The following is a 12,302-nucleotide window of genomic DNA, read 5'->3' as shown; positions in this document are numbered from 1 at the left end:
TTTTTAACAATTAGGGAAATATAATGGATACATTTTTTTCATGATAAAATTTTAATATTGTGAATAAAAAATAACATGAAATATTTCCCATATCACAAAACATTCCACAAAATAAAAACAAATATTACATAAAAAACAAACTTTATAGTAAAAGTACACAAAAAAAATCACAGATTACATGAAAAAAAAATCATTTTACAAATATTCAAGAAAAATTTATTCTTAAAAATTGCCATATAGAATTTACTCCTTTATTAATATTTGTTGTCGATCTTCTGCTTTGCTCAATAGCTGAGTGATGATTACAGAGGAATGATTTGACGTAACGATCCGGATCAAACTGAAGCAATGGTTTTCCATTTAGATGTATGGTCATCATAATCTGCAACATGTTTAATTGTCACAATATTATTCATTACGCTGAAAGCTCACTCAGCTTCAGCACTGCTAATCACAATGGTTTCAAAGATATTTTCTGGCTTTCTTAATTGAAAAGGTAATTTCACTCGATTTTAAAGATAAACTATCTTCGACAAAATCTCTAAAATCATTAATTTTTATTTCATATTTTATCAGAAAACTTAAAAGAAATTTCTTATTCAGTTTTCACCGTCTTGCCACCAAGACGAAAGTTCTTTTAAATTCAACGATTTCGGGTAGCATGTTTAAAATTTCTTTCAATAGTATTGTCATTTTCTTTATTTAATTTAAAATCACCTTGTTGCATTAATAACTTATGCTTTAAGAATAAAACAATGCATTTAATAACTTGTCACAATGTAATTTTTTTTACTTTCGATTTTTATTCTTTCAAATTTTTTCCACTTCAATATGTTCTCAATTTTAGCTTCATAATTTCCTTCAGAATTTTTCAAATTAGCAATAGCATATGATAGCTTGAATAATTAATTTATATGCTTTTACCATTGTGATTCTGTAAAGCTTCTGAAAGTTAAGAGAGCTGCTGAAGGATGTCGATTTTATATTAAAGGAGGCAGCAAAGGAAGTAAGCAAACCCTTAGCCATAATTATGAGAGCTTCCTTGGACTCAGGGGAAGTACCCATGGACTGGAGATGTGCAAATGTGACCCCAATTCACAAAGGAGGATCAAAGGGCGACACAAGTAATTATAGACCTGTTAGTTTAACTTCTGTTCCCAGAAAATTAATGGAGGCACTGGTTAAAGAAGCACTGCAGGATCATCTAGACAAGACTTCAGTTATAGCTCAGACACAGCATGGTTTTGTTAAGGGGAAGTCTTGCCTGACCAATTTGATTGGATACTATGATGCAGTCACAAAAGAACTGGATGCAGGGAATAACTTTGATATTATATACTTGGATCTTAGAAAGGCTTCTGATACTGTTGCACATGGAAGACTGCTGCACAAATTGGAACAGTGTGGCATTGGAGGCAAATTGTTGCTATGGATAAAGGGGTGGTTGAGGGGGAGAAGACAGAGAGTGGTAATCAATGGACACTGCTCATCGTGGACTAATGTTATTAGTGGAATCCCTCAGGGTTCAGTATTGGGTCCATTATTTGTTTTCTGTATTTATAAATGATATTGATGATGGTATATCAAGCTTAATGTCCAAGTTTGCAGACGATACGAAGGTTGGCGGGGTTGTCAAGGACACTACTGACACTATGCTACTGCAACAGGATCTGGAAAGGTTGAGCAGATGGGCTGAGAGGTGGCAAATGAAGTTTAACATTGACAAATGTAAAGTACTACATATGGGAAACAGCAACTCCAGAGCAACGTATCAACTCTGTGGTACTACACTGACAGTGGTAGAGAATGAAAGGGACCTGGGGGTGGTTGTGTAGGCAGATATGAAGTTTTCTAAGTAGCGCAGACGGGCTGCAAGAGTAGCTCATGGTGTATTGTCGATGATATATAGGAATTTTTCTAGCAGAGATAAGGAGGTGATTATTCCCTTGTATAAGGAAGTGGTCAGGCCACACCTAGAGTACTGTATACAGGTCTGGAGGAGTAATTTCAAGAAGGATGTAGAGATGCTGGAACGAGTACAGAGAAGGGCAACAAGATTAGTGAATGGAACAAAGGGGTGCTCTTACGAAGAAAGGCTTAAGTTTTGCAAATTACAGTGTCTGGAGACTAGGCACCAGCGAGGTGATCTGATAGAAGTGTATAAAGCCTTGAATGGTTTGAGCATGCTCAATGCTGATGGGATTCCTGAGAGGGCATAAATTCAAATTGAGGAAAGACAGATGTAGGATAGACATGAGGAAATTTGCCTTTAGCCAGCGGGTGGTTGGTTGGTGGAACAGACTTCCATCCCTTGTCGTGGAGGCTGATAGCCTGAATAAGTTTAAGGCTCAGCTGGACAGGTATTTCAAACGAACAGAGGGGTGAAGTGGAAGTGGTTATTTTTTATTTATTTATTATATTTTTTTTTTGTTTGGCTGATGCTGCATACGCGCGTTTCCTTGCATCAAATGCCTCTACTAATGCTAATTAGTGCTAAATTGTTAAGAAACTCCAAGTTTAAAAGTCAATTTAATAATCCAGAATATTTAACTTCTGATTAAAAATGTTTGCACAAAGCAGGATAATTTCTCCAACCCACAATTTCCATCTGCAAGCTACAAGCTGCTCATCATGGCCCGATCTTTATAGTTTCCACTTCAAGTTCTTTAGCAATCATCCTTAATTCAAACTAGTGTTTTGGAGATTGGTAATAATTTTTTTTTTTTTTTTTAATTATTGTGTGTATGCCATTATATTTTAGAACATTTTCTACACAGTGAAAGGCTCGACAAAGTTTCAAAATCTGCCAATATTTCATCTTTGTAAAGTTTATATAATATCTTAGTTGCCTCAATCCCCCCCCCACGTTGCTACTCTCACTAGTTCTTTGAATACAGTGCAAAATGTCGGAATCACACAGATATTCAGATACTGTGACCATATAAACATAGGAGAAATTTACTGGAAGGTATGGATCACTCACTTTTCTGAAAAACATATGCCCATTTGTTGGATTGTTATTGTTGTTATTGTTATTGTTATTTGGTTTTTAGGAGCATTAGCAACTAAGGCCATATTGCTCCGGGATATGAGGTGGTCATTCCCTGACCTTTCCGCATCCTCCGTATTTGGTGGTGACAGGCTCGAACCCCGGTCTAATCAAGAAGCGTGTGCTATGCACTGCTGCTCCTTCCCACCTGGCTACGGAGGTGCCTCCGTTTGTTGGAGTAAAGGCGAACCGCTACACAGGTTGACCAGAGGCTATAATTCATGTCGAGAATCTTCTTAATCCTCTGACTGGCTATGGAAAGCATATTGACTAGCGCGACGTCTCAGTATGTGACTGCATAGGTTTTACCACAGAGTAGTAACATATCTTACTTCGCTGTGGTTTTTACGGACACCACTAACATTGTGAAACGGTAATCCCTTTCACCCTTAATTCGCACTTTCTAATTACTTAAATTGCCTAAAGGCCAGAGGTGAGAACAATGCATACAAAGTTGTATCTCCTAATCCATTTGTTACATGGAAAGTTTCTTTGTTCGGCGGAAACTATTTTAAATGTAATTATAAAGGGGAATCAAAAAAAATTTGCTGTAAAGAAGTTCATTAAACAGAGGTCTGACTGCCAATTAAATCAAAAATGAAGCAATTTTAAAATACATAACCGATTGATTGTGCCATTAAAATGCTGGGAATGGGGCCCTGCTCACCCCACCATAGTTTTGGCTCTGGATACTCAATAATTGCATTCAGGATTTCATTTGGGCTCACAAATTTTCAAAAAAAAAATAACAATGGGCTCTGGCAAGCCCACTATAGCTCACCACTGGTAATTGTACAATCTGGCATTAACTTCTTTGGGGAGTGCAAATAGGCTGCACACTGCAGAACAGCTCATGGAGTTCTGTCAATGATATACAGAAATTTTGCCAGTAGGAACAAAAGTGATTATCCTCTTTGTATATCCCATTATATAAGAAATTAGTTAGTACTGTACATCTTAAGTACTGCATACATCTAGAAGCCTCAGTTTGGGAAGCATTTGGAATTGTTGTAACAGGTGCAGAGAAGAGCAACAAGATGTCAGGTAGATAGTCAGCCTGGACACTATGCACTTGCAAGAAGACATAATTGAAGTGTTTAATGCTTTAAATGGATCAAGTAAACTAAATGCTGATGGCACCCTTACTCTTTCTCAGACAACAAACAAGGGGACACATTAAAACAAGTTAGTTAATGTATGCAGTATGCTGTTTGCAGATGATATCGTACTGTGCGAACCGTCCCAAGGAAAGGTAGAGAAGAAATTGGAGGAATGGAGGAAAGCATTGGGAGAGAGAGAGAGAGGCATGAGGATAAGTAGAACAAAGACAGAATATATGATATTAAATGGAGAAGATGAGAGTTCTATAAAACTGCAGGAGGAAAAGCTACCGTCAGTTTCGAAATTTAAGTATCTGGGATCAAACGTTGAGAGGATGGAGGATTGAGTGCAGAAATATGGCATAGAGTGCAATGTGGATGGTTGAACTGGAGAAAGATGAGTGGGGTACTGTGTGATAAGAAAGTAAATTGTAGAATGAAGGGAAGAGTGTATAAAACTGTGGTTAGACCCGCATTGATGTACGGTGCTGAGACATGAGCAATTACAAGGGCCCAGGAGAAGAAGATGGAAGTGGTGGAGATGAGGATGCTAAGATGGATGTGTGGTGTGATGAGGAAGGATAGGATAAGAAATGACTACATCAGAGGTATGGTTAAGGTGGGGCCTCTGAGTAAAAAAATGCAGGAATCTAGGTTGAGGTGGCTGGACAATTGGAACGAAAAAGTGCAGAGTGTGGGGAAGAGGTGTGAAGAGTTGGAGGTGATAGGGAAGAGGTGTGAAAAGTTGGAGGTGATAGGGAAGAGGGAGAGACCTAAGCTGAGATGGAAGGACAAGGTGGCAGAGGATTTAAAGGAGAGGATGGAGGATAGAGGAAACTCAGGATATGAAGGAATGGAGGAAAACAATTAAAGATGGAAATACCGACCCCATATAAACATGGGAAGGCAAAGATAAAGAAGAAGTTAATGTATGCAGTGTGTTATATTTTAGGCATGTTCGATTTTTTTTCTTAAATTAATTGAATAATTTTTATGATTAATAGAAGTGAAAAGTAAATATAATATCTCCTTATCAATCAGTTACTAAGATTATAAGTTTATAGGACACTTCATAGAATTCTTTAGCTGTATATTCTCTAAACTTAGAGAACATTTATATTTGTCTGATTTTAATGAAATTTGGAATGGCTTTACAAATAATTTTAAAAGCAAGTCTCTAGAGCAAAGTTTCCAGCATCCCCCTCCCCCCATACTTCTCCTTCAACCCATGCACGGTACTAAGTACTATAAGTTTTGATACCTTTCATGTTTGGGGTTTTCATAAAAAAAAAATATATATATAAAATTTCATGAAAATCCATCCACTGGGAATCGAGTTGTTAATATGCAGATGACAGGTGCATTATTTATACAGTTGTGCCCCCGTATCCGCTGATTCAGTTATCCACGGTTAATCACAGAAAAAAAATGAAAAAACTTTAACACATACTACTTGCATGTCCAATATGATGCGTCCCATTATTTTTTATGATGTCGATTTAAATCTAATAGCTTCCCTTTATTTTTTACAGTGTCTCGTATGGTTTGGTCACCAATGTTACAATGGTTCTTTAGAGATTTAATGGATGCACCGTTTTCAGACTTTTGAATAATTCCAAGTTTTTGTTTAATTTATAGTTAACTATAAAAAAAAAATTCCAACATCCCTGACATAAATAACGAAACAAAATTTGCCCTTTTGTGGTGTGACAAAACACAACAATTGATGTGACGCGCTAAATCAAACTAAACATTTGGTCTCTCTTTTTTTTTTTTTTTTTTTTTGTAGGTGTGAAGACAGTGAGGGTTGCAAGATAATAGACACACTAATCTCCCAATGACAATTTATAATGCCGCTTATTTACGATTGCAAAACATCTGTTTATATTCATTCTAGTTATTACTTGAATTTTATGATTTCTGGTTGATTTTTTTTATTTTATTTTTTTTTTTATTTGGAGTCTTGAAGTGTCCCGGTAAATCGAAAGTCTGCTGTACTTCATTATTACCATATTTAATATTGGTAATGTCTTACTGTGTGTTTAATTTATCAATTAAACTTTATATACGTATGTATGTACAAGAAAATCATGTTATATATGAGGTCAGCAGGTGTTCACTTATGTCCACAATTTCATCCATCCACGGTAGGTCTTGGAAAATATACCCCGTAGATACGAGGTGTCTTCCTGAGTTGTGTCCCCTGTATCTGCTGATTCAGTTATCCACGGTTAACCATGGGAAAAAAACTTAACACGTACTACTAGCATGTCCAATACGATGTGTCCCTTTATTTTTTGCAATGTCGATTTTAAATATAATAGCATCCCTTTATTTTTTGCAATGTCAATTTTAAATATAATAGCATCCCTTTATTTTTTGCAATGTCAATTTTAAATATAATAGCATCCCTTTATTTTTTGCAATGTCGATTTTAAATATAATAGCATCCCTTTATTTTTTACTGTTGTGTATGGTTTGGTCACCAACATTATAATGGTTCTTTAGAGATTTAATGGATGCACCATTTTCAAACTTTTGAATAATTCCAAGTTTTTGTTTAATTTATAGTTACTATATAAAAAAAAAAAAATTCCAACATCCCTGACATAAATAACGAAACAAAATTTGTCCTTTTGCGGTGCGACAGAACACAACAATCAACATGACGCACTAAATCAAACTAGTTTTGGTCTCTCTTTTGGTCATTAAACATTTGGTCTCTTTTTTTTTTTTTTTTGTAGGTGTGAAGACAGCGGGGGTTGCAAGATAACAGACACACTAATCTCCCAATGACGACTTATAACGCTGCTTATTTATGACTTGCAAAACATCTGTTTATACTTATTCTAGTTATTACTTGAATTTTATGAATTTCTGGTTGATATATTTTTTTTTAATTTGAAGCTTTGAAGTGTCCCGGTTAATCCAATCCCGGTAAATGGAGAGTCTGCTGTACTTTATTATTACTGTATTTAACGTTGGTGATGTCTTACTGTGTGTTTAATTTATCAATTAAACTTTATATACGTATGTATGTACAAGAAAATCACGTTATATATGGGATCAGCAGCTGTTCACTTATATCCATGGTAGGTTTTGGAACGTATTCCCGTGGATATGGGGGTCTTACTGAGTTGTGCTCCCCATATCTGCTGATTCAGTTATTCACAGTTAACCAGGGAAAAAAAACGAAAAACTTAACATGTACTACTCGCGTGTCCGATACGATGCATTCCTTTATTTTTTACGATATTGATTTTAAATATATTAGTGTCCCTTTATTTTTTACTGTGTTGCGTATGGTTTGATCAACATTATACTGGTTCTTTAGAGATTTAACGGATTTTTCAAACTTTTGAATAATTCCAAGTTTTTGTTTAATTTGAAAGCACATCATTTTCACGATTTCTAAACAAAAAAATTAAAATAAAAAATTGTTACTATAAAAAAATTCTAACATCCCTGACATAAATAATGAAACAAAATTTGTCCTTTTGCGGTGTGACAGAACACAACAATCGACAAGACGCACTAAATCAAACTAAACATTTGGTCTCTTTTTTTTGTAGGTGTTAAGACAGCGGAGGTTGCAAGATAATAGACACACTAATTTCCCAATGACAACTTATAACGGCGCTTATTTACATCTTGCAAAATTCTAGTTGATTGATTTTTTTTTAATTTGGTGTCTTGAAGTGTTCCGGTTAATCCAATCCCAATAAATTGAGAGTCTGCTGTACTTTATTATTACCGTATTTAATGTTGGTAATGGCTTAATGTGTGTTCAATTTATCGATTAAACTTTATTATATGTATGCATATACAAGAAAATCACATTATATATGAGGTCAGCAGGTGTTCACTTATATCTGCGGTTTCAGCCATCCACAGTCTTGGAACAAATCTCCTGTGGATACAGGGGTCTTACTGTATATGCTAACATGTCTAGAAAACGAGGCAGAGAGGTTGAGTGCATCTGCTTTCTATTGTGTCTAGACTGTCCTGAACACTCTAGAATAGTAGTTTTACTGCTTAGGTTTTTTTTTTTTTTTTTTTTGTAGCATTAGCAAGGGCATCGGATCGGAAACATGGATTTGTCTCAAGTTAGATTTGAACAAACTTGAGGTATTCCAAATGCGATGCCTGCGGCAGATCTTGGGCATCTCTCTTCACGACCGCATCACTAATGATACCATCCGCGCCAGATGCCAACAGCGACCAACCATTGCCGACCAAATCCAGAAGCGAAGGCTCAGATGGTTTGGCCACGTATGTAGAATGGGCACGAACAGAATACCATCCACACTCCTTTGGAGACAACGACCCACCCAATGGAGCATCCAACGGACCGCGCCTAGGAAAACGTGGGCCAAGCAAGTGGAAGATGACTTGAAGAGCCGACGTCTCGACCTTAACCAGGCCAGGACTGAAGACATGGATCGTAAGGTATGGAAGAACATCACAGAGCAAGTCCAAAACCCTGCGGCACCTACAGCAGCATACTGGTTGCGTGGCCAACCGCCTCCCCCAGCTGCCAGCTAAGGACCAAAGAAGAAGAAGCAAGGGCATATGTGAAAGAAAGCAAGCTTGTATAGCATCAGCCAAATCCTCCCCCCCCCTTATTTCACGCATCCCCTCGCTCCAAATGTTTGTAAAGTTCTGCCTTGAATCTATTTAAGCTATCAACTTCTATGACAGATGGAAGTTTGTTCCAGTAATCAACCACCCGCTGGCTAAAGGCAAACTTCCGCACATCAATCCTACAACTGTCTTTCCTCAATTTGAATTTATGCCCTCTCAGGTAATTATTCTGAGCAAGAGGAAGGATCCCATCAGCACTGAGCATGCTCAAACCATTCAAAGCTTTATATACCTCAAGCAGATCACCTCACTGGTGCCTAGTCTCCAGACACTGTGATTTGCAAAACTTAAGTCTTCGTAAGAGCAACCCTTTGTTCTGTCCACTAATTTTGTTGCCCTTCTCTGTACTTGTTCCAACAGCTCTACATCCTTCTTAAAGTGAGGCCTCCAGACCTGTATACAGTATTCAAAGTGTGGCCTGACCATTGCCTTATATAAGGGGATAACCACCTCATTATCCCTGCTAGAAAAATTCCTGTATATCACTGACAAGGCTTTGTTGTTGTTATTTGGTTTTTAGGAGCATTAGCAACTAAGACCATATTGCTCCGGGGATATGCAGTGGTCATTCCATGACCTTTCTGCATCCTCCGTATTTCGTGGTCACGGACTCGAACCCCGGTCTAATCAAGAAGCGTGTGCTACGCACTGCTGCTCCTGCCCACCTGGCTACGGAGGTGCCCATTGACAAGGCACCATGAGCTACTCTTGCAGACAGTCTGCACTGCTCAGAAAACTTTATATCTGCCTACACAATTATCCTCAGGTACTTTTCATTCTCAGTGTGATACCACAGAGTTGATACGTTACTCTGGGATTACTGTTCCCATATATAGTAATTTACATTTGTCAATGTTAAACTTAATTTGTCACCTCTCAGCTCAGCTTTTCTAGATCTTGTTGCAGCAGTGTACTGTCATTAGTGTCATTAACAACCCTGCCAACCTTCGTATCGTCTGCAAACTTGGACGTTAAGCCTCATATACCATCATCAGTTTCATTTATAAATACAGAAAACAACAATGGACCCAACACTGAACCCTGAGGGACTCCACTAATTTGAGGGGCTGGAGGGGAAATGGAGTGGAGTCCCTCTGCTTCACTCCATTGATTACCACTCTGTCTTCTCCCACTCAACCATCCCTTTATCCATAGCAGCAATTTGCCTCCAATGCCACACTGCTCCAATTTGTGCAGCAGTCTTCCATGTGCAACAGCATCAAAGGCCTTTCTAAGATCCAAATATATGATATAAAAGTTATTCTTTGCATCCAGTTCCTTTGTGACTACATCATAGTATCCAATCAAATTAGTCAGACAAGACTTCCCCTTAACAAACTCATGCTGTGTCGGAGCTATAACTGAATCCTGCAATGCTTCTTTAACCAGTGCCTCCATTAATTTCCCTGGAACAGAAGTTAAACTAACAGGTCTGTAATTACTTGTATCGGCCTTTGATCCTCCTTTGTGAATTTGAGTCACATTTGCACATCTCTAGCCCATGGTTACCGCCCCTGAGTCCAGGGAAGCTCTCATAATTATGTCTAAAGGTCTGCTTAATTCCTTTGCCGCCTCCTTTAATATAACTGGATAGATTCCATCCACCCCAGGTGCCTTTCTTATGTTTATCTTCAACAATTTCTCCTCCACTTTACTCTAAGTTATAACAACATTATCTAGCTTACTGCCAGAGTTGAATATTCTGGCATTCCCCTCCCTGAATAACTCCTCATGTGTGAATGTAGATGCAAAATATTCATTTAGTTTGTTAGCTACCTGAGCAGGATCATCAACAGTTCAACCATCGATATCAAGTGGACCAATCTGATTCATCCCCTTCCTTCTAGAGTTTACATAAGTAAAGAACTCTTTGCTGTTTTTATTTGCATCCTTTGCCAAAGATTTCTCGTGATCTGCCTTCGCCTGCCTAACCTCCATTGTAACTTGGTTACAGACCAGCTTATATCTATCAAAGGCTTCTGTGTCACATTAATTTATATGTATCCCATGAATTTTTCTTCTCTGTCACATGTCTAATTAGTTCATCTGATATCCATTTAGGAACAATATTTCTTCATTGGTATGAAAAGCCTAGTAACTTTCAAGATTAATTATTTGAATGCTTCTCATTTTGAATTTGCTGTTGGTAACATCATCAGTTGGTCCCACCGTATAGAATTTAAATACTGTCTCAGACCCCGTAGTCACCTTTACGAAAGCAAAAACCCTTCCCTTTACCCTTGATGGTAGTTACCTCTTTGAGTAAAACTCACTTCAGCACACTGTGATCATTGCTACTTGGTGGTTCCTTCATCTGCAGATTCTTGATGCATGAAGAATCACTACTGATAATCAGATCAAGAGTATTACTCCCTCTAGTTGCCTCGCAAACATTCTGCTGTAGAAAACAATCATTCAATAAATCCACATTAACTGGAATTTGTGGGTTGGTCACACACACTATGTTTGGTCACACACTGTGTTTGGAGTCACACACACACTATTGTGTGTGTGTGACTCCAAACAGACTCAACAATGCATTGTCCACCAATATCAATTGGATGCACTTCCTTCCTTCCTTAGATTTTATGTGTTTCTTAACTAACAGCATAACCCCTCCTCCCTTTCTGTCCTGTGTATCCTTTCTGTACACATTGTATTCCCCAAATTCCAGTTCTGCACTGCTTATGTCTGTGTGACACCATGTCTCTGATATCCCAACAATATCTGCCTTTGATGTTTTGACTAGCACTTCAAGCTCATCGAATTTATTAACTATACTCCTAGTATTGGCGTATGTGCAAGTATATATGCACCTGTTCTGGGAATGTAACTTTCAATCCTCTCCCAGGTTTCTGTTCTACTGCAAGGAAGCAAGTGCAGTGCCAAAGCTTAAGAGTATCAAGTACATTCAGAAATAAAGAAAAAAAATTAGAGCTAACTAAAACAAAATTGTAAGAATACCCATCAGAGTGACTTAGAAATTAGAGTGTTGTAGTAGTGCATTGTGACTTGTTGCTTCATGTTTGGTGGCCATCTAGATATTAATGCATGAATCATGTTTATCTGCAGTCAGTCTGAATCAATGCACATTAAATAGGTTTTTTTTTTTTTTTTTCACATTTTAAAGTGGGTAATTTTGCCGATCAGCAAAATTTGCATCAAATCTCGTTTCAAATAGGGGAAAATGCAACAGAAACCCACAAAATGCTAGAAACTGCTTTTGGAGAAGATGTGTTGCACAAATACTTTCTAGTGTTTTTCAGAAATGAAAGAGGACCACTAGTTTGTTATTGTTGTTATTTGGTTTTTAGGAGCATTAGCAACTAAGGCCATATTGCTCCGGGATATGCGGTGGTCATTCCCTGAATGACCTTTCCGCATCCTCCGTATTTGGTGGTGACGGGCTCGAACCCCGGTCTAATCAAGAAGCGTGTGCTACGCACTGCTGCTCCTTCCCACCTGGCTACGGAGGCGCGGGACCACTAGTATGTCAAAAATCATTCTCA

General features: G+C 37.7%; 1 protein-coding gene across 1 annotated transcript in view; it reads left to right on the top strand.

The window, feature by feature from the left end:
- LOC150075001 (protein BTG3-like) overlaps window positions 1-12,302 on the top strand; it is a 32,351-nt gene that overhangs the window by 10,468 nt on the left and 9,581 nt on the right. The gene's annotated exons all lie outside the window — the stretch shown is intronic.

This window comes from Mastigoproctus giganteus, chromosome 14 (assembly GCF_048544385.1).
Source record: "Mastigoproctus giganteus isolate SK-2022 chromosome 14, ASM4854438v1, whole genome shotgun sequence".
Taxonomy (NCBI): domain Eukaryota; kingdom Metazoa; phylum Arthropoda; class Arachnida; order Uropygi; family Thelyphonidae; genus Mastigoproctus; species Mastigoproctus giganteus.
Note: the sequence above shows the minus strand (reverse complement) of the source record. Positions and strands in the feature narration are given on the sequence as shown.